Source organism: Puma concolor, chromosome A2 (assembly GCF_028749965.1).
Source record: "Puma concolor isolate L17-30 chromosome A2, mPumCon1.1.hap2, whole genome shotgun sequence".
Taxonomy (NCBI): Eukaryota; Metazoa; Chordata; class Mammalia; order Carnivora; family Felidae; genus Puma; species Puma concolor.
Window position 1 is genome coordinate 45,759,803 of NC_141668.1, and position 16,876 is coordinate 45,776,678.

General features: G+C 35.6%; 1 protein-coding gene across 12 annotated transcripts in view; it reads right to left on the bottom strand.

The window, feature by feature from the left end:
- Positions 1-16,876, bottom strand: part of BBS9 (Bardet-Biedl syndrome 9) — a 454,270-nt gene that overhangs the window by 225,793 nt on the left and 211,601 nt on the right. The window lies entirely within an intron of this gene.

A 16,876-nucleotide genomic window follows, 5' to 3' on the forward strand; every position in this document is an offset into this window, starting at 1 on the left:
GGATACCAAAATGCTGATTCAAAGGGGCACATGCATTCCAGTTTTTATAGTATAGCAGCCAAATTACGACTATCGACAACAGCCAAATTAGGGAAAGAGCCCAAATGTCCATCAACTGATGAATAAAGAAGATGTGGCTGGGGCGCCTGGGTGGCGCAGTCGGTTAAGCGTCCGACTTCAGCCAGGTCACGATCTCGCGCTCCGTGAGTTCGAGCCCCGCGTCGGGCTCTGGGCTGATGGCTCAGAGCCTGGAGCCTGTTTCCGATTCTGTGTCTCCCTCTCTCTCTGCCCCTCCCCCGTTCATGCTCTGTCTCTCTCTGTCCCAAAAATAAATAAACGTTGAAAAAAATAAAGAAGATGTGGTATATATATATATATATATATATATATATATATATATATTCAATGAACTATTACTGGGCGATCAAAAAGAATGAAATCTTGCCATTTGCAGCAACATGGATGGAACTAGAGTGTATTATGCTAAGCGAAATAGTCAGAGAAAGACAACTATCATATGATTTCACTCCTATGTGGAATTTAAGAAAAAAAGCAGATGAACACACAGAAAGGGCAGGAAAAAATAAGATAAAAACAGAGAGGGAGGCAAACCATTAAGAGACTCTTAAATACAGAGAACAAACTGAGGGTTGCTGGAGGAATACTGGGTGGGGGGATGGGCTAAAGGAGTGATAGGCATTAAGGAGGACACTTGTTGGGATGAGCACTGAGTGTTGTATGTAAGTGACGGATCACTAAATTCTACTCCTGAAATCATTATTACACAGTATGTTAACTACCTTGGATTTAAATAAAATTTTAAAAAATATTTAAAGGCATGTGTTCATACTGATACTGAAAACAAACCAAAAAAAGTTCAAATGCTCACTAATGAAGGATGCTAGAGAATCAACTCATTATTTTAAAAATCAGTATTAAGACCAAGAACCAAACATCTAGATGATCCTACTCAAACTGCACCACATAACCAATAGTAGGTAAGGGGGAACTTCTCGTTATAAAATAATCCAGCAAATATTGAAGAAAGCTTGAAAGAAATAGTTATAATTTTTCAACTTCAATAAATTTAATGGATCTCAGCATTGAAATCAATGGCTGTTACCATACCAAAAAAAAAGAGACAAACTGATAATATGTACCACCTGCTAAAACTATATACCACCACTTATGGAAGCAGTATGGCCAAAATAATCAATCCTGACTCCAATACCTCTAGATGTAACTACCAGTTACAGTAGACAGTAAAGTAGACAGAGAAAATATTAAACAACATCACAGAGACGTAATCAGCAATTTCAGTATGGGAAACTAACAGGAAAAATAATCTGTTACTCTTCAACAAATCAAATGCAAATTAAAAAGAGAAAGGAAAGGTGATACATACAGAAAAAGAGATACCAAAGAAATTCATATCAAAATTGCGATAAACAAAACACATTTAAATCCTGACTCAAAGCAAACAAAAAATTACAATGTTGGAGACTTTCACTTCAGGCCAAGATGGAGAAACTAAGCCCAAATTTACCCTTCTACCTACAACAACTAAAAAATGGGACAAAATATATGAAACGTTTTTAAAAACACTGAAGATCAGGCAATGAACAAAAGTGATCCCTGAAAAACAAAAAAAAATGAAGTGAGCTTTGATTGCACCAGTTTACTACCTAGAGAAGATTTCCAAGACACAACACAGGGAGGGGAAACCCAGGTGCAACCTAGCATTCTCCCCAGACTGAGTAGACAGTTTAGAGTTTGCAAATACTGAAGTATCAAAAGTTCACAGGGCAGAGTATCATAGTGGAGAGAGCTACAGAGAGAGAACTCCAGAGATCTGCAGAGGCCCGGTGAGTATTCAGCAGAATACTAACCAGCACACCTGTGAGGAAACTACCTGAGGCTAGGGAAAGAACCATCCAAATAAATTACAAGAAATAATCCATGAGCCCTACAGGGCCAGAAATAGCCCCTGCTCTAACTCATCAGAATGTAAATCATCACTAGGCCTCAGGTAGAATACATAGAAGAATTTGGCCTCTATGGTAGGTGTTTACCCTAGAATAAATGTTGCTCCCATCTGGCCTAGCAAAGCTTAAAAGCAACAGCTAAAGAATCAAAGTATTTCAAGGAACTTAAATGTGTCCCAGAAAAAAAGCTCAAGAATGTTTACAGGAAAAATAAAATACTAATCACACAATTAGGTAAAGTTTATAAGTTCAGTCCTTCAATCAAAAATTGTGGGACGTGCAAAAAGAGAAGAAATTACAATCCATAACAAGGAGAAAAATCAGTCTCTACTAACTCAGAAATGACACAGATGATAAAATTAGTAGACAAGAATATTAAAACAGTTATATTGTTACACATGTTCAAAGGTGCTATATTAGAGACATGAAAGTTTTTTTTAAAAAAAGACTCATATCAAACTTTGAAAGATGACAACTACAATGTCTGGGATAAAATGTCTAGGATTACAAGCACATTACACACTGCAGAAGAAAATAACTTGAATGTATAGAGATAGAAACTATCCAAAATCAAGCCCCAGGAGAAAAAGATTTAAAAAAAAAAAAAAACACCACTGAATGCTGGGACAGCCTCAAATGGGAAATATACATATAAATGGAGTCTTTAAAATAAAGAAGAAAAAAAGGAGTGGAGACAGAAAAAATATTTGAATAAATAATGCCCAAAATATTTACGATTTGGATGAAAATTATAAAACAAAGATCAAGAAATCTTAACAAACTCCAAGCATAGGAAAAAATAAAACAAATAAACATTATACCAAGGAACACCAAAATTAAATTGCTTAAAGAAAAAAAAATTTTAAAGCAGCCAAAGAAAAAAAGACAAACTACATACAGAGGAACAGCATATGTCTTCTCAATGCAATGCCAGAAAACAGCAGAGCAATCTTTAAAACATTGAAACAAAAAAATTGTCAAGCTACAATTCTTTACTCAATGAAAATATCTTTCAAAAAGATGAAAAAAATATTTTTTTCAGGCATACAAAAGCTGAAAAAATCATCAGTATCTCTGAAATAACAGAAATAATAAGGGAAATTTTCAAAAAAAAAAAAGGAAAATGATACAGATGGAAGTCTGGTTCTGCACAAAGGAATGAAGAGCAGTGGAAAAGGTAATTCCATTAGTAAATATATAAAATTATTGTCCTCATTATTAATATCTCTTTCATAGATAATCAATTGATTAAAGCGAAAGTTGTAACAATGTATTGCAAGTTATAATAAATGTAGATGTAAAATATAAGTCAACAACAGCAGAAAGGCTGAAAGGAGAAAAATGGAAGTTGAATATTGTATGATTCTTATACTATCTATGAGGCACTATAATATTACTTAAAGATAGATTGTGATAAGTGACAGTTGTACATTGCATCAGGCATCCATGCATTTTTAATAAGGAAATTCTGTCCTGAAAAGAGAAAAAATCAATTCATGGAGCTCAAAAAAATCCTACTCATTTAATCTATAAAAAGAGATATTTATATAGAACGTAAACAGAAATACAGGATATCTGCAATTAAAAATATATGGAGGGGCTGATTAGGAAAAGGATATCCAAAAAGACTTTCTGGGGGAACAATAATAAAAAAAAAGGTTGAGAAACACATCTATAAGACACTGCTATAAACATTACTATTGTTCAAAGAAACTACTAAAGTAACAGTAGGTGTTACAGTAAATAATACAACAAAGGAGATAAAATCGAATCAAAAAATATACTCAATCCAGAGAATGCAAAAAAGACAAAACAAAAAAATGGAGCAAAGAATAAAGATCAAGATGGTAGATTTAAAACCAATAATAACAATAATCACATTAAAAGCAAATGGTCTAAACATCCCATTAAAAGATATTTTGGGGTTGCCTGGATGGCTCAGTAGGTTGAGTCTGACTCTTGGTTTCAGCTCAGGTCATGATTTCATTGTTCAGGGACCAAGCACCACTGTTAGCACAGAGCCTGCTTGAGATTGTCTCTCTCCCTCTCTCTCTCTGCCCCTCCCCAGCTCATGTTATTATGCGGGTGCTCTCTCATTCTCTCTCTCTCACTCTCTCTCTCTCAAAATAAATAAATAAACTTAAAAACAAGATACTTTCAGATTGGATTACAAGAGGCAAGACTCAATGCTATATACTACCTCTAAGATACCTACTTTAAACATAAAGATATAAACAAAAGTAAAAGAAGAAAATATATAAACCCTTGTAACACTAGGCAAAAGAAAGTTGGGATACCTATATTAATTACCATTAAATTGATTTCAGATTAAAGAATATTAACAAGGATAAAGAACCATTTCATTATACTCAAGAGAATATAACAATCCTAAATTTTCATGCACCTAAAACAAAGCCTTAAAATAACTGAAACAAAAACTGAAAGATCTGCAAAAAGAGAAGCAAGTTACGGCTTAAGATTTCAACACCCTATTCTCAATAATTGACACAAGTAAACAGAAAATCAGTAAGAATACAGAAAATTAAAAACACTATCACAGGGGTGCCTGGTTGGCTCAGTTGGTTAAGTGTCTGACTTCGGCTCAGGCCATGATCTCACGGTTTGTGAGGTCAGGTCCTGCTTCAGGGTTCTTTGCTGTCTGCTCAGAGCGTGGAGCCTGCTTCAGATTCTGTGTCTCCCTCTCTCTCTCTGCCCCTCCCCAACTCGCACTCGCTCTCGCTTTCTCTCTCTCAAAAATAAACATTAACAAAATTTAAAAACACTATCATAAAACTAGCTTTAAGTAACATTTATGTAAAATCCCATCTTACAATGGCAGAAAATCCATTATTTCCAAATGCATGCAAAACATTTATAAAGAGGGGCGCCTGGGTGGCGCAGTCGGTTAAGCGTCCGACTTCAGCCAGGTCACGATCTCGCAGTCCGTGAGTTCGAGCCCCGCGTCGGGCTCTGGGCTGATGGCTCGGAGCCTGGAGCCTGTTTCCGATTCTGTGTCTCCCTCTCTCTCTGCCCCTCCCCCCTTCATGCTCTGTCTCTCTCTGTCCCAAAAAATAAATAAACGTTGAAATAAAAAAATTAAAAAAAAAAAAAACATTTATAAAGACAGTTTATAAAAGCAGACTTTAAATAAGTCTCAATAGGGGCGCCTGGGTGGCGCAGTCGGTTAAGCGTCCGACTTCAGCCAGGTCACGATCTCGCGGTCCGTGAGTTCGAGCCCCGCGTCGGGCTCTGGGCTGATGGCTCGGAGCCTGGAGCCTGTTTCCGATTCTGTGTCTCCCTCTCTCTCTGCCCCTCCCCCGTTCATGCTCCGTCTCTCTCTGTCCCAAAAATAAATAAACGTTGAAAAAAAAAAAAATTTAAATAAGTCTCAATAAATTTAAAAGGATGCAAATCATACAAAGTGTGTTCCCCTACCACATTGAAATTGAGTTACAAGTCAATAACAAAAAAGATCTATGTAAACTCCACAAGTGTTTGGAAACTATAAACCATATTCTAAATAACACTAGGGTCAAAAAAAGAAATGAAAGGGGAAGTTTAAAAACGTTTTGAACTGAATAAAAATGGAAACACAACATTTCATAATTCATAGGATGCAATTAAAGCAGTAGTAGAGGAAATTTTATGGCATTAACAAACTATATTTTAAAAAGTATACTCTCCTTATCTCTTAGCAAACTAAACCCAAAATAAGTGGAAGAAAGGAAAATCAGAGAAAACCAAAAAACAGAAAATGAAAAAGAAACAATTAATAAAACCAAAAGCTGTTTTTTTTGAAAAGACAGATAAAATAGATAAATTTCTAGTCAACAGATCAGGGGGAAAAAAAGACACAATTTGCCAATACTATTAATGAGTGAGTTGTCATCACTACAGATTCTAGAGACATTAAAAGGATAACACAGAAATATTATGAGCATCCTTATGCCAATAAAGTCAACAATTCAGATACAATGGACACATTTCTTGAAAGACATAAACTAACAATGTTCACTCAGTAAGAAATAGATAACCTGAATATTCCTATATCTTTTGAAGAAATTGAATTTGTAGTTTAAAAACTATCCCATAGGGAAAACTCTAGGTCCAGACAACTTCTCTGGTGAGAATTCTACCAAATATTTAAGCAAAAAATAATACCAAATCTATATATTCCTCAAAAAACTGAAAGGAAGAAAATATTTCCCAACTCATTTCCTAAACTCCTTACTAATGGTACATAATTATATAGAAACAAAATTATAGATCAATAACCCTCATGAACACAGATGTAAAAATTCTAAAGGTTAGCAAATTGAATCCAATAGTAAATTGAAAGGATAATACATCATGATCAGTGTGATTTATGTCAAGAATTCACAATCTGGCTAACATCCAAAAATTAATCAATGTATACACTTGTGAGCATAGCATAAGATATAGAGTTCTGGAATCACTAGCTTGTACACCTGAAACTAATGTAACATTATGTCAACTACACTTTTTTTAAAAACCCAAAAATAAAGTATCAATGTAATCAACCTGTAAATAGCCTAAAGAAAAAAAACGACATAAATATCTCAATTGATGTAGAAAAAGCATTGAAAAAAATCCAATATAAAACAAACTCTCAGGGGTGCCTTCGTGGCTCAGTTGGTTGAGCTATGACTCTTGATCTTGGCTTGGGTCATTTTCTCACAATTTGGAGGTTTAAGCCCCGCGTTGGGCTCTCCGCCAGCAGCATGGAGCCTGCTTGGAATTCTCTCTCTGCCCCTACACCACTCATTTTTTCTCTTCTCTCTATCTCTATCTCTATTTCTCAAAATAAAGAAGTAAACTTTTAAAGAAATTAAAAAAAAAAATTTAAAACAAACTCTCAGCAAACTTGGTATAGAAGAGAACTTCCTCAAATGGTATAGGACATCTACAGAATACCAACAGCTAAAACATACTTAATGGTGAAAGTCTGAACATCCACTCTTGCAGTGTCTATTCAACATCACCCCAGAGGTTCTGGCCAAGAACCAAACAGAATCTCTAGATTGGAAAGTGAGAAGTAAATGGTTTTCATCTACAGATGACATAATCCTTATAGAAAAAAATCTGAATAAATATACAAAAAGGCTAGTAGAACCAGTAAGTAGTTTAACACCATTGCATGATACAAGCTCAATATACAAAAACCAATTATATTTCTATGTACAGGCATACCTCACCGATACTGTGGGTTTGGTTCCAGACCACTGTAATGAAGTGACTATTACAAACAAAGCATGTCAAATGAAGTTGTTGGTTTCCCAGTGCATATAAAAGTTACATTTACACTATGCTGTAGGCTATTAATTGTTCAATAACATTATGTATAAAAATACAATGTACAGGGGCACCTGGGTGGCTCAGTCGGTTAAGCATCCGACTTCAGCTCAGGTCATGATCTCACGGTCTGTGGGTTCAAGCCCTGCGTCAGGCTCTGTGATGACAGCTCAGAGCATGTAGGCTGTTTCAGATTCTGACTCCCTCTCTCTCTGCCCCTCCCCTGTTCGTGCTCTGTCTCTCTCTCTCAAAAATGAATAAACATTAAAAAGATTTTTTTTTCTTAAATACAATGTACATACCTTAATTAAAAATAGTTTATTGCTGAGATGGAGGAGGAGGAGCCAAGATGGCGGAACAGCATGGAAGTTTTTTGTGTGTCTCACACCCATGAAATACAGCCAGACCAACACTAAACCATCCTACATACCTAGAAAACTGATCGGAGGATTAACACAACAATCTGCACAACCTGAACCACAGAATTCTGCAGAAGGAATTCACCCCAAAAGAAAGAGCACGAAGAAATGACAGCCAGGGATTTAACCAACACAGATACAGACAAAATGTCTGAACCAGAATTTAGAATCACAATAATAAGTATACTAGCTGGAGTCAAAAATAGATTAGATCCCTTTCTGCAGAGATAAAAGAAGTAAAAAATAGCCAGAATGAAATTAAAAATGCTAGAACTAAGCTGCAATCACGGATGGATGCAGCAGCAGCAAGGATGGATGAGGCAGAACAGAGAATCAGCGATATAGAGGACAAACTTATAGAGAATAACAAAGCAGAAAAAAAGAGGGAGATAAAGGCAAAAGAGCATGATTTAAGAAATACAGAAATCAGTGACTCATTAAAAAGGAACAACATCAGAATCATAGGAGTCCCAGAAGAGGAAGAGAGAGAAATAGGGGTAGAAGGGTTATATGAGCAAATCATACCAGAAAACTTTCCTAACCTGGGGAGAGACACAGACATCAAAATCCAGGAAGCAGAGAGGCCCCCATTAGATTCAACAAAAATGACCATCAACAAGGCATATCATAGTCAAATTCACAAAATACTCAGGCAAGGAGAGACTCATGAAAGAAGCAAGGGAAAAAAAGCCCCTAACATACAAGGGAAGACAGATCAGGTTTGCAACAGACCTATCCACAGAAACTTGGCAGGCCAGAAAGGAGTGGCAGGATATATTCAGTGTGCTTAATCAGAAAAATATGCAGCCAAGAATTCTTTATCCAGCAAGGCTGTCATTCAAAATTGAAGGAGAGATAAAAAGTTTCCCAGACAAACAAAAATTAAAGGAGTTTGTGGGGCGCCTGGGTGGCACAGTCAGTTAAGCGTCCGACTTCAGCTCAGGTCACGATCTCGCGATCCGTGAGTTCGAGCCCCGCGTCAGGCTCTGAGCTGATGGCTCAGAGCCTAGAGCCTGCTTCCGATTCTGTGTCTCCCTCTCTCTCTGCCCCTCCCCCGCTCATGCTCTGTCTCTCTCTGTCTCAAAAATAAATAAAACGTTAAAAAAAAAAATTTTTTTTTTTTTTAAATTTAAAGGAGTTTGTGACCACTAAACCAGCCCTGCAAGAAATTTTAAGGGGAACTCTGTGAAGGGAGAAAAGATGAAAAAATAGTTTATTGCTAAGAAATGCTAACAATCATCTGAGTTCTCAGCAAGTTGTGACTTTGCTGGTTGAGGGTCTCACCTCAGTGTTGATGGCTGCTGACTGATCAGGATGGAGGTTGCCGAAGGTTTGGATACCTGTGACAATTTCTTAAAATAAGACAACAATGAAATCTGTCACATCCTTTCACAAAAGATTTCTTTGTAGTGTGTGATGTTGCTTGACTGAATTTTACCCACAGTAGAACGTCTTTCACAATTGGAGTCAAACCTCTCAAACCCTCCCACTGCTTTATCAACTACATTTGTGTAATATTCTAATTCCTTTGCTTTCATTTCAACAATCTTCATAGCATCTTCACCAGAAGTAGATTCCATCTCAAGAAACCACTTTCTGGGGTGCCTGGGGGGCTCAGTTAGTTGAGCGTCCAACTTCGGCTCAGGTCATGATCTCGTGGTTTGTGAGTTCAAGCCCCACGTTGGGCTCTGTGCTGACAGCTGAGAGCCTAGAGCCTGCTTCGGGTTCGGTGTTTCCCTCTCTCTCTCTGCCCCTCCCCTGACTCACACTCTGTCTCTCTCAAAAATAAATAAACATAAAAAATTTTAAAAAAACAAAACACTTTCTTTGCTCCTCAGTAAGAAGCACCTCCTTATTCCTTATAATCCCTTTTTCATGAGATTGCAGCAATTCAGTCCCATATTCAGGCTCCACTTCTAGTTCTCTTGCTTGTTTCCACCACATCTATAGTTACTGCCTCCACTGAAGTCTTGAACACTTCCAAATCATCCTGTTGATATTGACATCTTGACCTCTTCTCATGAATCATGAAAGTTCTAGAATGGTGAATCCTTTGCTGAAGGTTTTCAATTTACTTTTTCCAGATCCATCAGAGAAATCACTCTTTATGGCAGCTACAGCCTTAAGAATTTTTTTTAATAAGACTTGAAAGTTAAAATGATTCCTTGATCTATGGGCTGTAAAATGGATATTGTGTCAGCAGACACGCAGCAGTAAAGCTGTTTTGCTTTCTTATCATTCATGTGTTCACTGAAGCAGACTTTCAAGAGGTTTTCTGAGGCATACGCAACTTGGCTAACCATTTGACACAAGAGGCCTAGCTTTTGGCCTATCTCTGCTTTTGTGACATGCCTTCATCCCTAAGCTTAATCATTTCTAATTTTTGGTTTAAAGTAGAGATGTGTGACCCCTTCTTCCACTTGAACACTTAAAGGCCATTGGAGGATCATTAACTGGCCTAATTTCAGTATTTTCTTTGACTCAGGTAATAGGCCTGAGGAGAGAGAGAGAGAGAGAGAGAGAGCCAGAGAGAGAGAGACAAACAGACAGAGGAATGGCCACTGGAGCAGTCAGAACACACACATTTATCAATGAAGTTTGCCATGTTAAATACGTATGGTTCATGACAACTCAAAACAATTACAATAGTGACATTGATCACAGATCATTATAACAAATATAATAATAATAAAAATTTTCAATTACCAAACTATGACACAGAGACAGGAAGTGAGCAAATACTGTTAGAAAAATGGTGCCAATAGACTTGCTTGACCCACAAAATTTCAATTTGTAAAAAGCACACTATCTGCAAAGCACAATAAAACAAGATATGCCTATAATAGAAAAGCACTATTTGAAATCGAAATGAAACAATATAATTTGCAATAGCATCAAAATATAGTAAATACTTGGGGACAAATCTGACAAAAGATTTGTAAGACCTGTACATTGAAAATGACAAATTCTGATTGAGAAAAATGAAACAAACCCTAAATAAATGATGGTCTCTACTTTCATCTTAAGAAACTAGGATAAGTAGAGCAAATTGTACCACATTCAATATTGTTAAGATGTTGTTTCCCTCCAAATTGATCAATAGATTTAATGCAATCCCATTTCCAAACAAATCCCAGAAGGCATTTTTTTTAACTTGACAAACTGATTCTTACAATTCCTATCAAAATGCAAAGGATCTAAAATATCCAAGCAACTCTTTAAAAAAGAAGAATGGGGGCGCCTGGGTGGCGCAGTCGGTTAAGCGTCCGACTTCAGCCAGGTCACGATCTCGCGGTCTGTGAGTTCGAGCCCCGCGTCAGGCTCTGGGCTGATGGCTCAGAGCCTGGAGCCTGTTTCCGATTCTGTGTCTCCCTCTCTCTCTGCCCCTCCCCCGTTCATGCTCTGTCTCTCTCTGTCCCAAAAATAAATAAATGTTGAAAAAAAAAAATTTAAAAAAAAAAAAAAAAAAAAAAGAAGAATGAAGTTGGGGAAATTATAGTCTGACTTCTTAACATACATATTTACAGTAATTGAGACACTATGCTTTTGGTATATAGCAAAAGACAAACATCAATGGAATAAAATGAAGAGAGCAGAAATATATATATTTTTTCAAATGACTTCTATAGTCCTATGATACACAGATGATTTTCAACAAAGTTGCAAAGATGATCCAGTAAAAAAGGACATTCTTTTCAAAAGCAGTGCTGAACATTAGATGCTCATATACAAAAATAAGAATTTTATCCATATCTCATATCATACATAAATGTCAACTCAAAATGAAAAAGAGACCTAAATGTCAAATGTAAAACTAGAAAACTGATAGACAAAAACATAGAAGAAAAATTTTGTAAACTTGAGTTAGGCAAAGATTTCTTAGATATAACATTAAAATCACAAGTCATAAAGGAAAGAAATTTATACTCGGTTAAGCATCCGACTTCAGTTCAGGTCATGATCTCAAGGCTTTTGAGTTCAAGCCTCACATCAGGCTCTCTGCTGACAATTCAGAGCCGGGAAACTGCTTTGGATTTTGTGTCTCCCTCTCTCTCTCTCTCACCCTCTCTCTCTCTCTCTCTGTCCCTCCCCCACTCATGGTGTTCCCCCCCCCAAAAAAAATAAATAAACAATAAAAAAAGAAAGAAATTTAAATTGGGCTTTATCAAAACTAAGAACTTCTCCTCTTTCAAAGACACTGTTACAATAATGAAAAGACATCCCACAGATTGGGAGAAAATATCTGCAATTCATATAATCAGATAAATCACTGGGTAGGCAGATGAAAAAGAGCATATGCTAAATAATTTCCATCTTATCAAATTCCAGAAAATTTAAACTAATCTCTAGTGACAGAAAGCAAACCAGTGGTTCCCTGGGAATGGGGGATACAGGGTGCGAAGGGGTACAAGGGAACTTTTGGGGGTGATGGATATTTTTAGCATTGTAATTGTGGAGATGGTTTCACAGGCATATACAAACATCAAAACTCACCAAACTGTATACTTCAAACATTTGTACATAAGTTATATTCCAATAAGGTTATTTTTAAAAAGCAAAAAATGTAACCAAGAGCTGTGTTTGAGAATTACAGAATGTATTAAAATGTATCAGAAGAAAATATCAGATAAAGGGTTGGTATCTAAAATCTATAAATAAAATAAAATAAAATAAAATAAAATAAAATAAAATAAAACCTATAAAGAACATACCAAACTCAACACCCAAAACATAAATAATCCAGTGAAGAAATGAGCAGAAGACATGAATAGACACTTTTCCAAAGAAGACATCCAGATGGCTAACAGACACATGAAAAGATGTTCAACATCACTCATCATCAGGGAAATAAAAAACAAAAGCACACTGAGATACCACCTCACACCTGTCAGAGTGGCTAAAATTAACAACTCAAAAAACAAGATATTTGCAAGGATGTGGAGAAAAGTGAACCCTCTTGCACTGTTGGTGGGAATCCAACTGCTGAGGCCACTCTGGAAAACAGTGTGGAGATTCCTCAAAAACTTAAAAATAGAATTATCCTGCAACCCAGCAATAACACTACCAGGAATTAATACAAAGGATACAGGAGTGCTTAAAAATAGAATTATCCTGCAACCCAGCAATAACACTACCAGGAATTAATACAAAGGATACAGGAGTGCTTATTTGCACATATACCCCAATGTTTATAGCAGCACTATGGACAATAGCCTAATTATGGAAAGAGCCCAAATGTCCATCAACTGATGAATGGATAAAGAAGATGTGGTTTATATATACACAATGGAATACTCCTCGGCAATGAAAAAGAATGAAATCTTGCCATTTGCAACAATGTGGATGGAACTGGAGGGTATTATGCTAAGTGAAATAAGTCAGAGAAGATATCATATGTTTTCACTCATACGTAGAATTTGAGAAACTTAACAGAAGACCGTGGGGAAAGCCAAGGGAAAAATAAGTTACAAACAGAGAGGGAGGCAAACTATAAGAGATTCTTAAATACAAAGAACAAACTGAGGATTGACTGGGGAGAGGACTGGAGGTAGGAGGGGAGGGGAGGTGGGGGGCTGGGCAGGGAAAATGGATGATAGGCATTGAGGAAGGCAATTGTTGGCATGAGCACTGGGTGTTGTATGTGAGTGATGAATCACAGGAATCTACTCCTGAAGCCCAAACTACACTGTATACACTGTATATTAGCTAACTTGGCAATAAATTATCAAAAAAATAAAAATAAAAAAGCAAAAAATACACCTAGAGCTGTGTTTGAGAATTAAAGAATGTATTAAAATGTACCAGAAGAAAATATAAGTAAATGTTTTATACTCTTAAAACAGAGGCCATTCTAAGCATGAAAACAAACCTGAAACTATAAAGAAAGCAATTAATAAAATTAAATCTTAAATTTTACTATGTAAAAATATAAACCTTATATGTTAAAAAAGAATGTAAGCAGTTAATAAAAATTATAAAATGTCTATGCTAATAATTTAGAAATGTAAATTTTTAAAAAAGATGTCATTTTTCACCTATGTCAAAAATTTCCAAAATCTAGCTGCTATCCTTAGTATGAACCCTGATGCTGGGCACATAAACTGATAAAATTATTCTGGAAGGAAGGCTGATATTTAAATAAAGTTTTCAAATGTGCATGCTCTTTAACTCAGTCATTTGTCTTCAAGCAGTTTCTCTGAAAAGAAACAGAGAAGTCCAAAAAAAAAAGAAAAGAAAAAAGAACTATATATATGGTACCTCCAAAAAAGGGAATATTATGTAATCATTAAAATATAAATTTATTTACAAGACTGGGACGCCTGGGTGGCTCAGTCAGTTTGGCGTCCAGCTTTGGTTCCCGGTTCATGGTTCGAGCCCCACTTTGGGCTCTGTGCTGACAGCTCAGAGCCTGGAGCCTGCTTCTGATTCTGTGTCTCCCTCTCTGCCCCTCCCCCACTCGTGCTCTGTCTCACTCTCTCTCTCTCTCAAAAATAAATAAACATTAATAAATAAATAAATAAATAAATAAATTTATTGACAAGATAGCCATATATTCTACTAGCAAAAAGACTGTTACAATGGCATGCTATTTGTTATAACATTAAAGTAAAATTTTTGTGTAAAATTGCTAGTATTATGGCATACCCTGAATGTCACCTAATTTAACATCTATTTCCTCCCTTCCCTCCATCCATCTATATTAGTTTTCAGTCTCCTTTACAGCTAGAAGAGGCTATGTGATGCTATTACGGCTATTGAAACTTAAACAGAAATTTCCTAAGAACATTACAGAAACATACCTTTCTAATAAAAGTTACAGTTGTTGCTATAGCTATCTCTTTTCCCCTACCTCCTGCCTTGTAGTCAGTTATGACTGAATCTGAAGTAGCTTATTGCCCTGGAACAAGCCAACACACTAGAAATGGCATAATGCAAAGAAAGAAAAAAGCTGGGTCTCTGATAACATTCATAAAACCACTACACCAGCTTCCACTGCCCACTTCTGGACCTCAATTTTTATATGAGAAAATATATGTATATGTGTATGTATGTGTATCTTTAGTGCTTAAATAACATTTAGCCAAAAGCACCCAGATAGTTATTTATATATACACATATAAGTACACAGCCATTAAGTATATTAAAGCTTTTTATAATTACAATATTCTCTAAAGGTATGGATTTGGGGTACTACTAGATACCTCCATTCAAGTACTGTTGATAGGGTTAACTGATAGGGCCCTTTAGTTACTCAGTTTGACATTATATTTCAAAAGTTTTAAAAATATTCTTATCCTGTGATTCTATAATTCCACATTTAGATATTCGCCAAAGAAATAATAATAAATTTGGAGAAGTACTGCTACAATATATTTATAATATTAATAAACTGAAAACAACATACATATCAAAAATATAATGCTGGCCAAATGATTTTATAGTATGAATTTATGATAGAATACTATGGCATCCTTATAATCATGTAATAAAAATATGTAATTTTGTAGAAAAATACTTCACAGCAGTATGCAAAGTGAAATCCTTTGAGGGTAATTAAATACTTAGGAAAGATATTTTTATAAAGATTAGGGAAATATAATGAAAAATAAGTAGACAATGATGGATAACAGAATTACCAATAACTTTTGTTTTCTTCTTTTTAGTTGTCCATTTCTAAATTTCACATTTTTTTGTAATCAGAAAAATTAAAGTTATTTTAAATATACCTATATTTGTTCAAAACAAAGAAGTGAAATAAACAAATAGGAAGACATGTAGACTAAAGCTAGTTTTATTTCTTCTCTGAAGCTCATTAATTTTGTTTACTTCAGTTAAAAAACAAATTCGCAATTATAACTTTATCTGACATCAACATATAAAAGTCTTATATACCGAGGGTGAAAAGCACTCTCAAGAAGTAAAAAGTGAAAAAGTACCAAGAGTACTTATTTTATTTTATTTTATTTTTTTTAATTTTTTTTTTCAACGTTTATTTATTTTTGGGACAGAGAGAGACAGAGCATGAACGGGGGAGGGGCAGAGAGAGAGGGAGACACAGAATCGGAAACAGGCTCCAGGCTCTGAGCCATCAGCCCAGAGCCTGACGCGGGGCTCGAACCCACGGACCGCGAGATCGTGACCTGGCTGAAGTCGGACGCTTAACCGACTGCGCCACCCAGGCGCCCCAAGAGTACTTATTTTAAATAATTACAGGATTTCATCATGTCCAATATGAACACCCATCCAAGAACTCCAAAACAGAACATGCTACATCAAATACATTGGATCTTGGGCGAAATTTTTAAGTTTGCCATTGAATCCCATTTCTAAAGTGACTAAGAAGCAAATATATGCTGATAAGCCTAAGATAACCTGTGACACAAAAACAACTGAGCCCCAAATCAGAAGGAAAATGGATGAGCTTATCTAAGCTTTCCTTAGTTCTTCTTGTCTAATTCATATCTTACAGAGATTGCCTCTCTGGTTAAAAGCATCCACTTTCATTTAATCTCTGTGAGTTTTTAGCCATCTAGAGAAAATATCACTTACTCAGAAGCCAGGGTCTTAAACATTTTTCAAATTAAGTATGCAACACGTAATTTCCAACTATATTACCAGGGCAGTATAGGAGACTCAAGGAACTAATACATTCGTATTAGGTGTTGTAAGCATAGTGACTCTTTCTGCCTTTTTCTATAACCCAAATATATTATAGGAAAATTGACTAAAGAAAGAGAAATGAAGGGAAAGGAGAAAGAAACCGAATAGTTCACAACTATTTGCTAACATGGTGTCATATATATATATAAATATACAAATATGTATATAAATATATATATGTATACACACACCCAAACTCAATTCAAACTGAAGAACAGATTAATTGTAATAAAAAGTATTTAATTTTGGAGATTTTTCACTGATTCAATATAAATAAAGCTTTTTAAACACTTCAAATTAATGAAAAATAAATTTTAAGCGCTTTAAGTAGTTAATAACGCAAAAGTTGACTTACCATAAATTTCTAAACCTTGTGGAAAATACTCTTTGTATTCTAAATCCTATCCACTAATGCAAAGGTGAGGATGCATATTGTAGTCAACAGTGCCAGTCTTTAATGAGGGATTTTAAAACGTTGATTTAATTCCCAGAATTTTT